The sequence below is a fragment of the Aedes albopictus genome, chromosome 2, assembly GCF_035046485.1.
Source record: "Aedes albopictus strain Foshan chromosome 2, AalbF5, whole genome shotgun sequence".
Taxonomy (NCBI): domain Eukaryota; kingdom Metazoa; phylum Arthropoda; class Insecta; order Diptera; family Culicidae; genus Aedes; species Aedes albopictus.
In genome coordinates this window covers 181,777,956-181,794,021 of record NC_085137.1, presented here as the reverse complement: position 1 = coordinate 181,794,021, position 16,066 = coordinate 181,777,956, and positions in this window count along the sequence as shown.

The window sequence follows — 16,066 nt, the reverse complement described above, 5'->3', positions numbered from 1 at the left end:
TGTGTCAAAGAACTGATTTTGATCTTGAGCAGTAATTTTCAGATCATTCGATTTCTGGATGTTGCAGATGGAAATGTGAAGAGCTAATTTTGATCTTGAGCAGTATTTTTCAGATTTCTCAATGATAAATGTTCTTTTGCAGAATATTAATACAGTTTCCACCCAAAATTTGCAAACTGACGTGATGGTATGGAAAATAAAAATGAGTTAAGGCTCAATTAGGAATTGCATATTTTCTTAAACTAAAAGAGCACTTTTCTCTAGATGATTTCACATTTTATGCTCTTTCTCTGAATTGTTAACAAAGCTAGTGATCGAAACTTTAAAAACGACATGTGTAGAAACATGTTTGGTTTATTTTGCGCCTAAAACAGGACGAATTTCCACCAATAGGACGCAATCAGTGAAGTACTAGATTGTAGTAATGAGCTGAATTTTAGTATGGTGAGAAGGTAAATTCTCAATCTCTGCAACGAAATGACGCAAAAAGCCTGGCTGTTATGATTCCTTGCAACAAAGTTTTCCAAAGTTTTATTCCAACAGCACCAAATAAGGCAAGGAATCATAATACCCACGCCTCCTGCATAATTTCGTTGTAGAAACGGAGCATATACCATCTAGCCATAAAAAATCAGCTAAAAATCTAGTATGTACTTCACTGAACGTGCGCTATTGTGAACTGTCGCCCAGAAAAGCTTTGGAAACATTTAGAAGATCGTAGTCGTCACGACTATCGTCTGTTCGTATACCCAAGGCAGAATCGCTACGCAATTCGTTGGTTGAAACTCAAAAAGCTTGTCGTCTGCAGCGGTATGTTTTGTTGAATCTAGAATCAAACGGTCCGTTTTTCGAAATAGACGTAATTTGCTTGGCGGGCCGATAAAGTTCCCAAATTGTCCGGTGATTCATTTATTGGATTCGTACTACAAATGCAAGCTCGACATCGAGGTCCAGCTCATGTTGTCATCGGACTCAATTGGAAAGCCTCTGCTGGTTTACTCACAGTGAAATAAAATAATTATAAACTAGGATTAAGAAATCTATCAGATAAAATCAGTATACATTTTTATGCCTTTTTTTTTAAAGAAAAGCAAATATCGATTATATGCATTTTTTGTGCTTTTGTTCAATTGCCGCATCCATAAACCCGCGTATTGAAAATTAAGGCCACTTCTACTTCCTTTTTGTCCCAGTGCTCGTTTGTAACATTTGTGGTGTACATAAGGGAACATCTATTTATTATGTAACGCTAAATTCGATATTTTTGAACTCGGTGGTTGGTTCATCTGGCGGAATCCATAGTGTGCTTTTGTATGATAACTCCAACTTTTTTGTATGGGTCGTAACTCTAGGCTGTATTCCCTCTTCCCCTGGAGCGTTACGGAATTTGTTGAACCCCTATCTCCTGAAGCGTTACGGTATTTGGGGACGGCGCATAATGAAAGTTGAAAACTTAAAATAGTTTTTATGCGAAATATTGGGAAATTTCGATATTTATACAGCGGGTTGCACTAGGCTTTCCAAAGATCAAATTAAGTACTAATTTTGAAATCATATCACGATGAGACATTGAGCAGATATTTGGCAACTTTTTGAATATCTCATCAATATCAAATTAAGATATGACATCAAAATTTGATCGTTTTAAGATATGATTATGATATTCACGTCTACCCGGGAAGGCTCCACGAGTCCACCCTTTTGTCTGATTTGTACCGGGAAATCCGTGAACAACAGGCACCCAACGGGCGGCCCAAGGTGCCCGGCCTCCAAGAAAGCCACAGTGAACAAATCACAGCTGAACCTGAACCACTGACTGTGACGCAGCTCAGCAACTGCTTTGTCAGGCGGTTTCTGAATGGGGGACGGATATCGCCATCATACTTAGCGGACCTACAACTAGTACCCGCTGGCAACGGCAATTGGGTCGCGAATGGGTCCAGAAAAGTGACGGCGATATGGACGACGAGTAAATGCCCCGTCCAGGAGTTGGTGTCTAACAGGCCCGTGCACAGAAGTGGCGCCAAGGGAGGGGTTTTTCCAATTTCGGCAAACGGCGGAGGGGCGCCTAGTGTATGGAGCGTCGGTAATGGGGGTGTCGTGGGGTTAACACCCAAAACCTTTGTGCACGGGCTTGGTGTATACTACCTATGAGGGCTTCGTGGTGGCCAAAGTAAACGGGATCTTCTTCTGTAGCTGTTATGTGCCTCCGCGGTGCGGTGGTCGATCGAATAGTTCACGCAGATGCTGGACTGTATGACGACCGTGCTTACAGGGCGAAGGCCGGTTGTAAATAGCGGGTGACTTTATTGCCTGGGCTGTGATGGAACACGAAACGAACGGTGGGAGGTGTTCGTCGCTGCAAAAGCCGTGCTGAAGACCGAGGTAAGGGCAAACAAAAAGGCCTGTTTTGAGGATCTCTGTCTGAATGCCAATGTGAATCCTTGGAGTGATATCTACAGGATCGTGATGGCCAAGACGAGAGGTGTAATGGCTCCTCCAGGGCAATCTCCAGAGATGTTGGAGGGGATCATCGAGGAGCTTTTTCAGCGTCATGGTCCTAGTTCTTGGCTTCCTTTCGTAGGACAGCTGGGGACTGGGGCTGGCGATGAGGAGAAAGTCACCGATGTAGAACTTGCGGGGATAGCAAAGTCCCTTAGCGTAGGTAAGGCCCCAGGTTCCGACCCGGCGTGGCACCGTGTCACACGACGTGCTCTCTCGTCATCACTGGTATGGTGCCTATCGGCATCCTTATCAGAGAGGGCATGGAGTGCTTTGAAATGCGCGGCACAAGAGGCATACCCAGGACTGCCATATCGCCTCCACTTTAGCATTCTATTCAACATCATATGCGATCGTGTGTTGGCTGGGAACCCAGGTCCTTTCGGGCCATGGTTGCTTCCGACAGTACATCGTTTCGGTCATGCGGGTTCTCCCGAATGCCCGGTAACACGTTATGTTCGTGTACCCGCATTTTCGCACAATGCGTGAACGCATGCTTACCACATGCGGGGAGGACACAACTCCGGACAATCTTGTCTAGAGGATGTATAGGGATGAGTTTGGGTGGAATGCCGTTTCGACGGCTATCACCCACATCGACTTGGAGCTACAGAGGATGCGGCACGTGAACTCGGAGAATGGCTAGTGTGCAGACGCTATACAAAAGGTGGTTCAAGGATACAGAGTCGGTCACGTAGGTTATATCGATGCCCTGCCACGGGTGGGGAGAAGATCATGATAGCGTTGCTGTGGTGACGTCGGTCTACTGGGTGGATTCGAGCCCGCGACTCGAAAGGCGTCCCCGACAAGGTCTGGGAAGGCGGGAGGCCTTATGTGGGCAGGTCCTTCTGTGAGATGGCTCATAAGGCCTTATTTACGGGAAGGTCAAACCGCTGTGCACGCGGTATCAGTTCTTGGTACTATACAGTTGGAAGCAGGCTTGTTGTCGACCCTGCTTGTTTTCCGAGGACAAAGGGAGTTGTGAGGATCACTCGGAAAACTGACTAAGCGCCAGCATGCTACCTTGGTGGACTCCCGAAAGCGAGTCATCGATGTTCGTTGCTGCAGGCTACGCAGCTAATATTGAGGATGCGATGTGCACTAGCCCCCCTCTGAAGCAATGCTTTCCTGGTGTTTCGGAGGACGGAGACGGAGGGTTTGACGATCATGAGAATATTGCTTTAGTGGGTCGAGGGGATAGTATTCCTGGCTTCTACTTTTGTTGTAGAAGACGGTGTTTAACACCACAGTACCTCGATCAGGGCCGTTCGAGTGTCTGTTGAGCAGATTAAACTAGAACTAAGCATTTGAACTGCACAACAAATTGAAAAACGTCACATGTAGGTTTCATGTATGTAGGTATATATTTTTGTATGTTGCAATCCATGTGACACACGATGGATGCAAGCAATGAACAAAATCCCTTAAAAACAAAGAACTAACAAAAACTAAAAATCTCTGCAGCAAAACCATCCCAACAATTCCAAAGATTCAAAACTTCTCAGCAAAATCGTGACGCCAACTAGCTCAGTCAGTGTTGTGTAGTGTGATGCAATCTCATCGCATTCCGTCGCTAATCGCCTACCACCGACCGGTGAAGTGCCAGTGATTTGTAGCTACACACTGTAAAACAATGTGTGAAACCATTCTTCGACAAATCACCTAGCTAGACCAACAACAGCAGCAGCGAACAAGCCATCATGTGTAGCTGCTGCTGCTGCGGTCGGTGATGGTGTGACTTGGTTGGTTGTTAGCTCGCGTCTCTCTGTGGCAAGTTAGCGCGCTCGCGTGACGTAGGAAGCTCGCTAATTGCGTAATCCGTCATCCCGTCCATTTCGTTCCATTCCATTCCGGGAAACAGGGTGCGACAATCGGTTGACGGACTGCTGTTGGTAGGCCGGCCGGCGAGCGACGAGGGATTCAATACGTCACCCCTGGGGCAATATCCCACGTTTTTTTCTTCGTTTGCTCCGTCGTTGTCGCCGTCGTCGTCGTCGTCGTTGTTGTGTGTGTTTTAGGTTTGACGTGCATAGATACGCCCCGTGTCGTTCACTTCGATAAGATTAGAAACTGTAAATTATAATTTACAGCTTCTGTGAGGTTGCGTGATTGATGCGAATGATCACGGTCAACGGGCAATTTTCGACGATGATAAAGATTTTCAATTCCATTCTACGAATGGAATTTATTCTAATAATAATGATTTGTATTAAAACGATTTGCTGTCATAAATTTAACAAGTAGTTGTTTGATATGCATGCTTTCCGATCTTTTCGACTCTATTACCTATTGATTTTTTTTGTTCCATACTATGTGTCTTTCTTTCAACTTTCTCTTTCTTCTCCACACATATAATTTTTCTCCTATATAGGGTGACGATGGGTATTATCGGCAGGTTTGTTCTCTTCATCATGGGGGATTTTTGTGGGCCGAATTGCCTGAAATTTTGGCATAGAACTCAGCTTGGATGGGAAGGATTTGAGGCCAACTCTGAGACCTACAGGTTTCGAAAAACCCCCCATGACGAAGAGAACAAAACTGCCGAAGATACGTAAGTTCCCCTATTCCAAACTATTGTTAGAGCCAGAAGCTGTTCCGCTTTTAAGGAAAAAATATCCCATATCCGCTCAGCGTCCTATTTATAGGACAGATGCCCCGAACGCCCAGCATCCTATAAATAGGACAGTCCTTTTGATGTGAATATCTCCAGCATTTGGCAAAATTTTAGAATACTTTCTTCAGAGGAGATGTTCTCCACATCCATACCTTGTTCAAAGTAGACAATATAGTTTGTGACTGGTTCACTGTGTGGCGTAAACGATGTTGCAAAGATAACAATGCGAAAAATATTTATTTCCCTGGAATCTTGGCAATGGTTAATAATTCATAGTTCATTTCTTCGACAGAGTTGTTAATCAATACATTCAAAAGTCAATGTATTGTATTGTATTTTTATATGTTAGTATGTTAGTCTATTTGTATGTTTATATGTATGTATGTATGTATGTATACATGTATGTATGTTCCGGAATAACTCTGGAATGCGTCAAGACATTTCAATCAAAATTTGACATACACATTCCTTAAAATGTGGAGATAATTGTAGACGTATTCAAGATGGCGGCTTAATTTACAAGAAGGCTGCCAAAACTCCAGAATGTATGCTATTTAACGGCAATGCTGCTTCGGATACTATGCAATACAGCCTCCTGTCACGCAGCCATGTTTTTGAGGTCAGCATCAAAATCCAGGAACGATTATTGACTGTGGCTGAATCATATCAACAACAATTATAAATTTTATGGAAACTTTATTCTCGTGACGAAGACGAGCTGATACTATTACGATTTCATTTTTAAATAAATTATTACGAAATTAAAAATCATGTTTTGCTTAAACTAACGATTTTAAAAGGTGAAAAAAAATTGGTTGTGAAAAAATGTTTCGCCGCTTTTGATTTTTGCTCCTGGAATTATGTTTGTTTACAAACTTTGCGCTGTCATGGGGAACCAAGCTGCCGAGCCGCCGCTATTGTGTTCAACGAGGCGGCTGGAAGTGGAAACCAGAGATGTTGGCTCGTTATTTTCCTGTGGGGCAGTATTGCAGTGACAGGAGGCTGATGCAATACAGGTATCTATCGATCGGGATTCATGAGTAGGACTCAAAAATGAATATCCGAAACCATATTGAAATTCAATATGGCGGACCATATCAAAGATGGCGACCGCTGAATGGTTTTTTTTATCTGTATTAACGAGATTTATAGCCCTAGGCTAGTTCATCTCGGGAACCACGCTTCACTTCCCTTCCGAAGGAAGAACTAGATCCCAGGTCCTCGGCGTGATAGTCAAGTGTTCTAACCATCACACCAGGTCCGCTCCACCGCGGAATGGTAGTTTGAGCTATAATACCATGCAATATGGATATCTATCGATCGGGCTCGCTGAGTAGAAGTCAAAAACCGCCATTTTGAAATCCAAGAAGGCGGACCATATCCAAGATGGCGACCAAGAAATGGTAGTTTGACCTATAATACCATGCAATATGGATATGTATCGATCGGGCTTGATGAATAGAAGTCAAAAATCCAAGATGGCGAACCGTATCCAAAATAGCGGCCTCAGAATGATAGTTTGAGCTATAATATTATGCAATATGGGTATCTATCGAGAACTTCATGAGTAAAAGGGTAGAGAATGAGGTAGAGGGTCAGGGTAGATGGTAGGGTAGCGGATAGGGTAAACGAGAGAGTGTGGTAGAAGGTTAAGGTTGACGGTGGGGAAAAGGAGAGGATGATGCGTAGGGTTAGGGGAAGGATACGGGTTTAGGGTAGAAATTAGGGTAGACGGTACACTGAAAAAAGGGACATGGTAATTTTGACCGTATCGAGGGTGAACTTAATTTTTTTTACTACAGTAGACGTTCGCTCGGTGCAAACGCTTTAACTGCAATGCTTTTTAACTGCAAGTCCGCTAAGTGCATCAATTTTGCAGTTATCGCACCGCTACCTGTCAAAATCAAAATGTCAACAGAAATGCGATGATTTTCGGATGTACTATAGTTGCATTTCGATGTTTTTGAGTGCATTTTGGCTGCGTCCAACAACAATTGACAACCGTTTGACGTCTGTCAGTCGTTGCAGTTAGCGAATTTCATTCGGTAACTGAAACGTAAACATGTTGCACTTATCGAACGTCTACTGTACTTGATTTTGGTAGACCATGATTCATTCTTGAAACTACCATGTGCTGGGTTTAGTTTACCATGCCGGCTAATGTTTACATTTTATGGTATTTTTTAATAAAACGACGTAGTTAATTTTACATACCATGCGCATGTTAAACGGTATGCAAGAACATAGTAAGTTCAACCATAGTGCATAGTTACTATGCATGTGGTTTGACTAGTGGTAGTGGTACTGTCATCAGGTTTTGTTTACATTAGAAAAAGCTGGCGATTCAATTTAATTTTAAACAACAATTAAATGATATACATTCATACAATAAATAAAATAAATATCTTATGAAACACCTGTGGCGTATGTAATTTGAAGACCCGAAGTTTTGGTGTTCGGGAGAGACATGCATTGGTGGAACCAAGAACAGATCCGGCGCCGGAGAATCAATTGAACCCGTCAATCATCTAGGCCTAGGGCTACGTTGCTTGGGAACTAAACCTGCTTGTGCTGGGGTAATGCGGTTCCGATTGAGGTTGTTGTGCGTGGTGAAATGTAGCAATTGAGAGTCCTGGCCGAGGCTTCTTCACGCAGGGAATGGCCATTCTGCCCTGGACATTCAAGGGATGTTCCTGGAAGTGTTGCTGCTTGTCGATTTGCTTTTGTTTAACTCCGTGTGCTTCGGGTTGGGACTTTAGGATATTCCAAGACCGCGAAATAATATTTTAGTGGAGAGGAAATCGCTTACATGTTTATACTTGGATCGGGTGCCATCGTTGGAAGCGGAGATTTTTACGATGGTGTTTGCTTCAATCCTTTTTTGTAGGTATTTGCACATTTTTTTCGGTTTGTGATCCGGAATGACTGGTACAACAGTTACTAGAGCTGGGAATTCTACTTGTTCGGTTGAATCGGTTCGGTAGTATGGCCTTTGGAATCGGTTCAGGTAGGGGCTCTTGGGAGATGCCACAGGAAGCTCAAAGAGGTGCTGGATTTTAATTTAATTAGCTACCGGTAAAACAGTCTGCCATAATGATGGTGGAAAAGGCTTCCGGAAATACCAGCAGCCTCAAAATTGGCAGCGGTGAGGTGCTGCGGATTCTGATGGAGAGAATTCATAAACATTATTCGATTAAATTGATGATCGAGTCGACGATGCACTCACTTTCCACCAAATTGTTCATTAACTTCACTAAACAATGACGAATGTCGAAGGCAAAATATTAAACCTAAGCAAATTTTGGCAAAAAAACTTCTAAAACAATATGGCAACGGTATTTGTTCTGATTAAACATGGGAATAGTAATTGGGATACATAAAAATTGTCCTGACAAACATGAATGGTAATATCAAGTTAACCACATTCGATAGTATTTTTTACTATTCACTTGGCCATCACACCAATAGTAATTTCAACAGAAACATAGTATTTATCACTGAAAACATGTTTACGATTACTATTTTCCGGCATGGTAAAATTAAAAATGGTTGAATAGTCAATGTTACTCTAATATTTTTTTCAGTGTAGGATTAGCACAATATAGAGAGTATACCATATATGGTGAAGGGCAGGGATGCCAGATATTTTTCTTTTAAATCTGTATCCCATACAATAATAAAATAGCCCCTCTTGCTCAAAAATCTATATCTATATATATAAAAATGCAGTGGCATACGTGGGACCGCACATAACTTGCGAATGGAAGGTCCGATTTTGGTCGTCTTAGTTTTGTTCTGTTAGTTTTCACCCAAGAAAGGTTTATGAGGCATAAAACATGGAAAAATGATAGTTTTTGAAAATCGATCTTCCATACCGGGGACCGGGGATTTGGGCTTGGCTAGAAACTTAAAACGTCTAAAAACGCAGTAGGCAAGACAAAGTTTGCCGGGTACAGCTAGTATCATATAAAACAAAATCTACATGGATGCTCAAAAATCTCTATAATACAGTTAAATCTGCATATATGGCATCCCTGGTGAAGGCTTAGAATAGAGGGTACGATAGGAGGTAGGTTAAAGGATAAGGCAGTGGTTATGGTAGAGAGTAGGGCAGATAGTAGAGTTGAGGGGTATGATAGAGGGTTGGGATAGAGAACATAGTAGAGAGTAAGGTAGAGGATAGAAAGTAGGGTGAAGAATTGAGATGAGATTTTCTCGAGATACTTTCAGGAATTCTTTCCGGGATTTCTTCAGGCATTCCTCTCAAAAATCTATCCAGGATTCCTCACGATATTTCTTTCAGATATTTGCTTCCGGAATTGCAGTAGGGATTGGTGGGTTCTCTTCAGAGATTTTTGCAGGAGTTGCTTTGAAAAATCCTGAAAGGATTCTTTTAGTTTTACTTTTCTGCATTTGTTTTTTCGTTTTTTTTTAATTATTCTCGATTTTTTTCTGGGATTTATTCAATAACTCCTTCAGGAACATGTTCAACGGTTCTTGCAGGAATTCCTGCTCAGCTTCCAGCTGGCATTCCTGTCATGATGCCTCTAAGGATTGCATCAGGTACTCCTTACGGGATTCTGTCAGGGATTTCATGAAGTAGTACAAATATAAGTGGGGAAGCCAAGTGGAGTATATCTGGTTGAAATCAACACATGGAATGATGATAAACCTGGGCGTGTTCGTGGAATATCTGTTAGTACGAGCCACTGAAGTTGAGGTCGAAATAAACATCTGTCAAAGGATGCAAATTCTTAGTGGAATTGAAAAGAACAGTACTTAACCCGATTTTCTTTTTAAAACATACTTCCATTTTTTTTTTCTCAAATTATGCTTATGTTATTGAAACTTGACCTTTGATAACAAATTTATTTAAAGATTCAAATTGTGAGGCACCTTGGGCGTTAACGGGTTAATTTATCTATCGACAATCCACAATCAGCATGATCCTCTGCCATAGCCATTGCATCTGCATGAACTCGCAGAGACACAGTGATACGGTTTTCAGTGGGCGAGCGATTGCATCAACATTTCATTGCTATTCCCTTCGTTGCACAGTGATTGGAAACGCGGAAAACACGGAATTTGTAAAGGCATGCAACGCGATATACAGATGCAAAATGGTTATTGGTAGAGAAAGCTTTCCTTCAATAATGGTGGAAGTATGCATAGAACACTAACCTGATAAGCATTTTGTGTCCCAGTTGGGACGTTTCGCCAAGAAGAGGAGAGAGCGAGGACCATGCTTGAGAAAAAAAATTGCAAACACTCAGAGTGTTCGGCCGATTGACGAACCCATCAAAATGGAAAGCGCTTATCTGCACAGAATCGATGGATAATCCATCAGTTCAAGGGAGAAAGTTTAACCATGCCAACATGACAGTAGGAATGTGAATTACACGTTGCTCATCTCGCCGAAATCGAAAACGCCGGCGTGCGCAGCATGCTCGACGTCCGGCACCGCGCGCCGGCCGAACCACCACGAAAGGGCTAATTAGCAATTAATGTAAAATTTGTTCCGAAACCGTTTTCACGAAATTGGAATCACACTCCAAGAGTCGAAACGAAAATATTTTCCCTACCGCCGGCCGCCACCGCGTGATGGGCGATGTTTCGCTCATTAACGAACACCGCACCGCATCGCACTCAGTCACAGGGCCTACCGCGCAGCCACCGCTACAGCAGCTACTTCTTGTGCACCTGATCGATCTTCCCTGTTTCTGAGCGCATCACGTTACCTTATACACACAATTGCATGAAATAGTGCACCACTTTGGGCTGGCACTGCCCGGGTAAAAGTTAATAGCAAATTGTGAACCAAAAACAAAAAATGTAATCATATCATCTGACTTCCTTAGAGATCAAAGTATACTCACGAGGAACTGCAGGCCAAAGTTCGGACTGGCTTAAGTAGCTTTCAAACTGCTTAACAGACTCACAGAGAACGCGATCGGAACTTTTTCTAGACGTTCCGAGAATGCTCATTGTAAGCAATTTAAGCAACTTCAACGTTACTTAAGATGTTGTGGTTCGGAATTCCAAAGTAACGAGAAGTTTTTTTTTATACAAGATGTAGGAAAAATAAAATTTTAAAAATAATTACACTCACTCGGGATCGAGCTTGTAGCTTCTTCGAAAAGGTGATACGACTATATCATTTACCTTACCGATCAAAGGCCTGAGTGACCTCTGCTGTACTTAGTAGCCGTCTCCATTCCACTCGGTTCTTGGCTGTGTATCTCCTGTTCCGCACTCTGCAAAAGGTCCGCAGATCGTCCTCCACTTAATCGAACCACCTAGATCGCTGCGCATCACGTCTCCTTGTACCGGTCGGATGACTCTCGAGAACCATTTTAGTAGGGTTGTAGTAGGACGTTACCCACACGGTAAAGGCTGGGTATGCTGCGCAATACAGATCCTATTGTGATCCACTAGCCTCTGCCTAGCAACTACTATCCCTACCTCCTCGTGGCACAAGCCGGAAACTACGAGCAACCCCGGTGGGAACTTTGGTCATAGTCTGACAGAGAAGGAAGGGGGGTTGCTTCTGCAAACTTGAGCGTCTGTTCTCCAGGAGGAGCGGCTCACAACAGCGTCTGATCCCCATGTTAGGGCGGCTGATCAACGTCAGAGTGCCATGGAAGGACTCTAAACTCAACTGCGCACTATGGTCCTCCGGAAAGTAGGGGGTTGGTGTCAGGCCCTACGAGTCAGCCGTAAAAACCCATTGTAACGAAAAATCAGCAACAAAATAATACGAACCGAGACCAAAGGCAACAACCCCAGCGAACAACAAGGACTTCCGATTGGATCGGTACGTGGAACTGCGATCTCTCAACTTCATTGGGAGCACCCGCATACTCGCCGATCTACTGAAGGACCGCGGGTTCGGCGTTGTAGCGCTGCAGGAGGTGTGTTGGACAGGATCCATGATGCGAACGTTTAGAGGTAATCATATCATCTACCAGAGCTGCGGCAACACACGCGAGCTGGGAACAGCTTTCATCGTGATGGGTGATAAACAGAGGCGCGTGATCGGTTGGTGGCCGATCGACGAAAGAATGTGCAGGTTGAGGATCAAGGGCCGATTCTTCAACTTCAGCATAATAAACGTGCATGAAAGCACTGATGATGACAAAAACGCATATAACGCGCAGCTCGAACGCGAGTACAACCGCTGCCCAAGCCACGACGTCAAGATCATCATAGGAGATTTAAACACTCAGGTAGGCCAGGAGGAGGAATTTAGACCGACACGACGATTGGAAAGTTCAGCGTCAACCAGCAGACGAACGAAAACGGCCAACGACTCATTGATTTCGCCGCCTCCAAAAACATGGTCATACGTAGCACCTCTTTCCACATCTCCCTTATCGTTACACCTGGAGATCACCACAGCGGACTCAAATCGACCACGTTCTGATTGACGGACGGCACTTCTCCGACATTATCGACGTCAGGACCTATCGCGGCGCCAACATCGACTCCGTCATCAACAATGTACGGTACCGGCGACCGCAACGGTACAACCTGGAGCGACTGAAACAACCGGATGTCACCTCAGCATACGCGCAGAATCACGAGGCAGCGTTGCCAGACGAGGGCGAGCTTGATGGGGCCCATCTAGAGGGGTACAGTGAAAGCAGCCATCAACGACGCAGCCGAGAGCACCATCGGGTACGTGGAACGGAATCGACGGAACGAATGGTTCGATGAAGACTGCAGAACGGTTTTGGAGGAAAAGAACGCAGCGCGGGCGGTAATGCTGTAGCAAGGGACCCGACAGAACGTGGAATGTTACAAACAGAAACGGAAACAGCAGACCTGCCTCTTTCGGGAGAAAAGGCGCCGCCTGGAAGAAGCGGAGTGCGATGAAATGGAACTGCTGTGCCGTTCCGAAGAAACAAGGAAGTTCTACCAGAAGCTCAACGCATCCCGCAACGGCGTCGTGCCGCGAGCCAAAATGTGCAGGACGGAGGCCTCTTGACGGACGGACGTGAGCTGATCGAAAGGTGGAAGCAGCACTTCGATCAGCACCTGAATGGCGTGGAGAACGTGCCCAAGTAACCACAAGCATTATATCATTGCACGAATTAGACTGAATATCAACATATGCAATGCGAAATGCAGTAATTCCACACTTGTCATGTAATAATCCTTTAGATTGGCATTATCAATGTAATGATGCATTGCATTTTTCTTTACATAAGGGTTCATTAAAAGGTGATATAAGATAATTCAATAATTCAACATTGCAAAAACTGAATAAATGCAATGTACAAACTAGCAAAGTTTGCTCTAACAATACAATTATAAAAGCTTGACTCTAATGGTAAACAAATCAAATCAAGAAGATTGAACAACTTTACGGTCAGCTCCATCAGTATTCAACATTTCTGGTTCAACTACCGACCAACTTAATCCCCATTTGAGCCATCGATCGACGACAGCAAAACCTTTTTAGAGATGACCTTTTCTTTTTTCTGTAGGCTGCTATCATATGCCAATAATGATGGAAATCACAATTAGCATATGAGCAGTGTGCGAAGGGTGTTTTAATCGACGTTTTAATTTTCTCATATTGATTAAATATCTTCTAAAATGCATTATGTATTTATCAGAATGTAATGAATTACTAGTCGTTGTGCCTTCTACTGCAATGATTGAGACAGAAGATCAGTTTCCTTTTAGTTAATGAAAAATCTGTTGTTATCACTGCAGCAGAAACGGTCCAAGGAACCAGCGCGATGGAACTCATCTAGCGGTCTTCAATACGTCTGGTTCGACTCCTGACCTGGCGACAAAAAAATAATGGTTAAAACAGTCATGTGTGGGGGGCATCAGTACCGTCGATAACGAAACGGTGCTAAAAATAGATTTTTGTTTTGGTTTTTCGTGTTGCACGTATCAAGCATGTGCAAATGCAAATATACAGCACATGCATTTATGTTACTTTAGCAATGGCTGTCAGCGTGCTGCAATATGTGGCACTTATTTGATTTTAGTGGGGCCCTTTTCGACTTTAATATTGCTTCAATGAGGGGTTTAAAGTAATGCAGCATTATATTCACAATTTTAAATATAAATATATAGCAAAATTGATGCACTTATATACGGCTTCGTGGTTACTAGGGTGGGCACGGGTCCACGGCAACGGAGGAAACGACAATACCAGTGCAGTGGAGGACGGAAATGAACCAACTCACACGCTGAGGGAAGTTAAGGATGTCATTCATCAGCTCAAAACTAACAAAGCAGCTGGTAAGGATGGCATCGTAGCTGAATTCATCAAGATTGGCCCAGAAAAGTTGGCCATCTGTCTGCACCAGCTGATAGTCAGGATCTGGGAAACCGAACAGCTACCGGAGAAGTAGAAGGAAGGGGTTATCTGCCCCATTCACAAGAGAGGCGAACATTTGGAATGTGAGAACTTCAGAGCGATCACTATTTTGAATGCTGCCCAGATCATCTTCCGTCGTCTGTCACCTAAAACGAATGAGTTCGTGAGAAGTTATCAAGCTGGCGTCATCGACGGCCGATCAACAACGGACCAGATCTTTACCGTACGGCAAATCCTCCAGAAATGCCGTGTGTTGCGTACAGATAGTGGTACGTTTGGTGCTCAGTGAAACCGGCAACACTGAAGCAAGGTTGCGAACTACAAGCGCCGGCGCTACCTAGAAACAATCGATTAGGCAGTGTTGTTCAGTCAGTGAGCCCGGTAGGAACTGCACTGTGGTTAGGTGACCTGTCTGTCTCGTGAAGGAATACTAGATTGTAAGTTTGAATGAAATGTAATTAATTATACTATAATAAAGCTCATTGAATTTGCAGTATTGAAGCTGCGTGAAATAATGCTGCTGTCGATATGGTGTTCTGGTTCCGAGCGCGACTGACTTCCTAACAAAAATACCAGGTCCTAACGCATCACCTGTTCATCGACTTCAAAGCGGCATACGACAGTATCGACCGCGCAGAGCTATGGAGAATCATGGACGAAAACGGCTTTCCTGGGAAGCTGACTAGACTGATTAAAGCAACGATGAACGGTGTGCAAAACTGCGTAAGGGTTTCGGGTGAACTATCCAGTTCATTCGTATCTCGCCGGGGACTGCGACAAGGTGATGGACTCTCATGCCTACTCTTCAACATCGCTCTGGAAGGTGTGATGCGACGAGCCGGGCTCAACAGCCGGGGAACGATTTTCACAAAATCCGGACAATTTGTGTGGTTTGCGGACGACATGGACATTATTGCCAGAACATTTGGAACGGTGGCAGAGCTGTACACCCGCCTGAAACGCGAAGCAGCAAAGGTCGGACTGGTGGTGAATGCCTCAAAAACAAAGTACATGCTGGTAGGCGGAACCGAAAACGACCGGATCCGTCTGGGTAGTATTGTTACGATAGACGGTGATACTTTCGAGGTGGTGGAGGGATTCGTCTACCTCGGATCCTTACTGACGGCTGACAACAACTTGAGTCGTGATATTCGAAAGCGCATCATCAGCGGAAGTCGAGCTTACTTTGGGCTCCAGAAGAGCTGCGGTCTAAAAAGTTTCACCCATGCACCAAATGCACCATGTACAAAACGCTAATAAGACTGGCGGCCCTCTACGGACAAGAGACATGGACCATGCTCGAGGAGGACCTGCAAGGACTCGGAGTTTTCGAGCGACGCATGCTAAGGACGATCTTCGGCGTTGTGCAGGAGAACGGTGTGTGGCGGAGAAGGATGAACCACGAGCTCGCTGCACTTTACGGCAAAACCAGCATCCAGAAGGCGGCCAACGCCGGAAGGATACGATGGGCAGCGCATGTTTCAAGAATGCCAGAATTTCTATATTATGACGCAAGCACAATGATAGGAAATCGAGAAAATTTTCCCGACCGGAACGGGAATCGAACCCGGCTTACTGAAGACCCTATTTCTGAAAGAGTTCCTTAATAA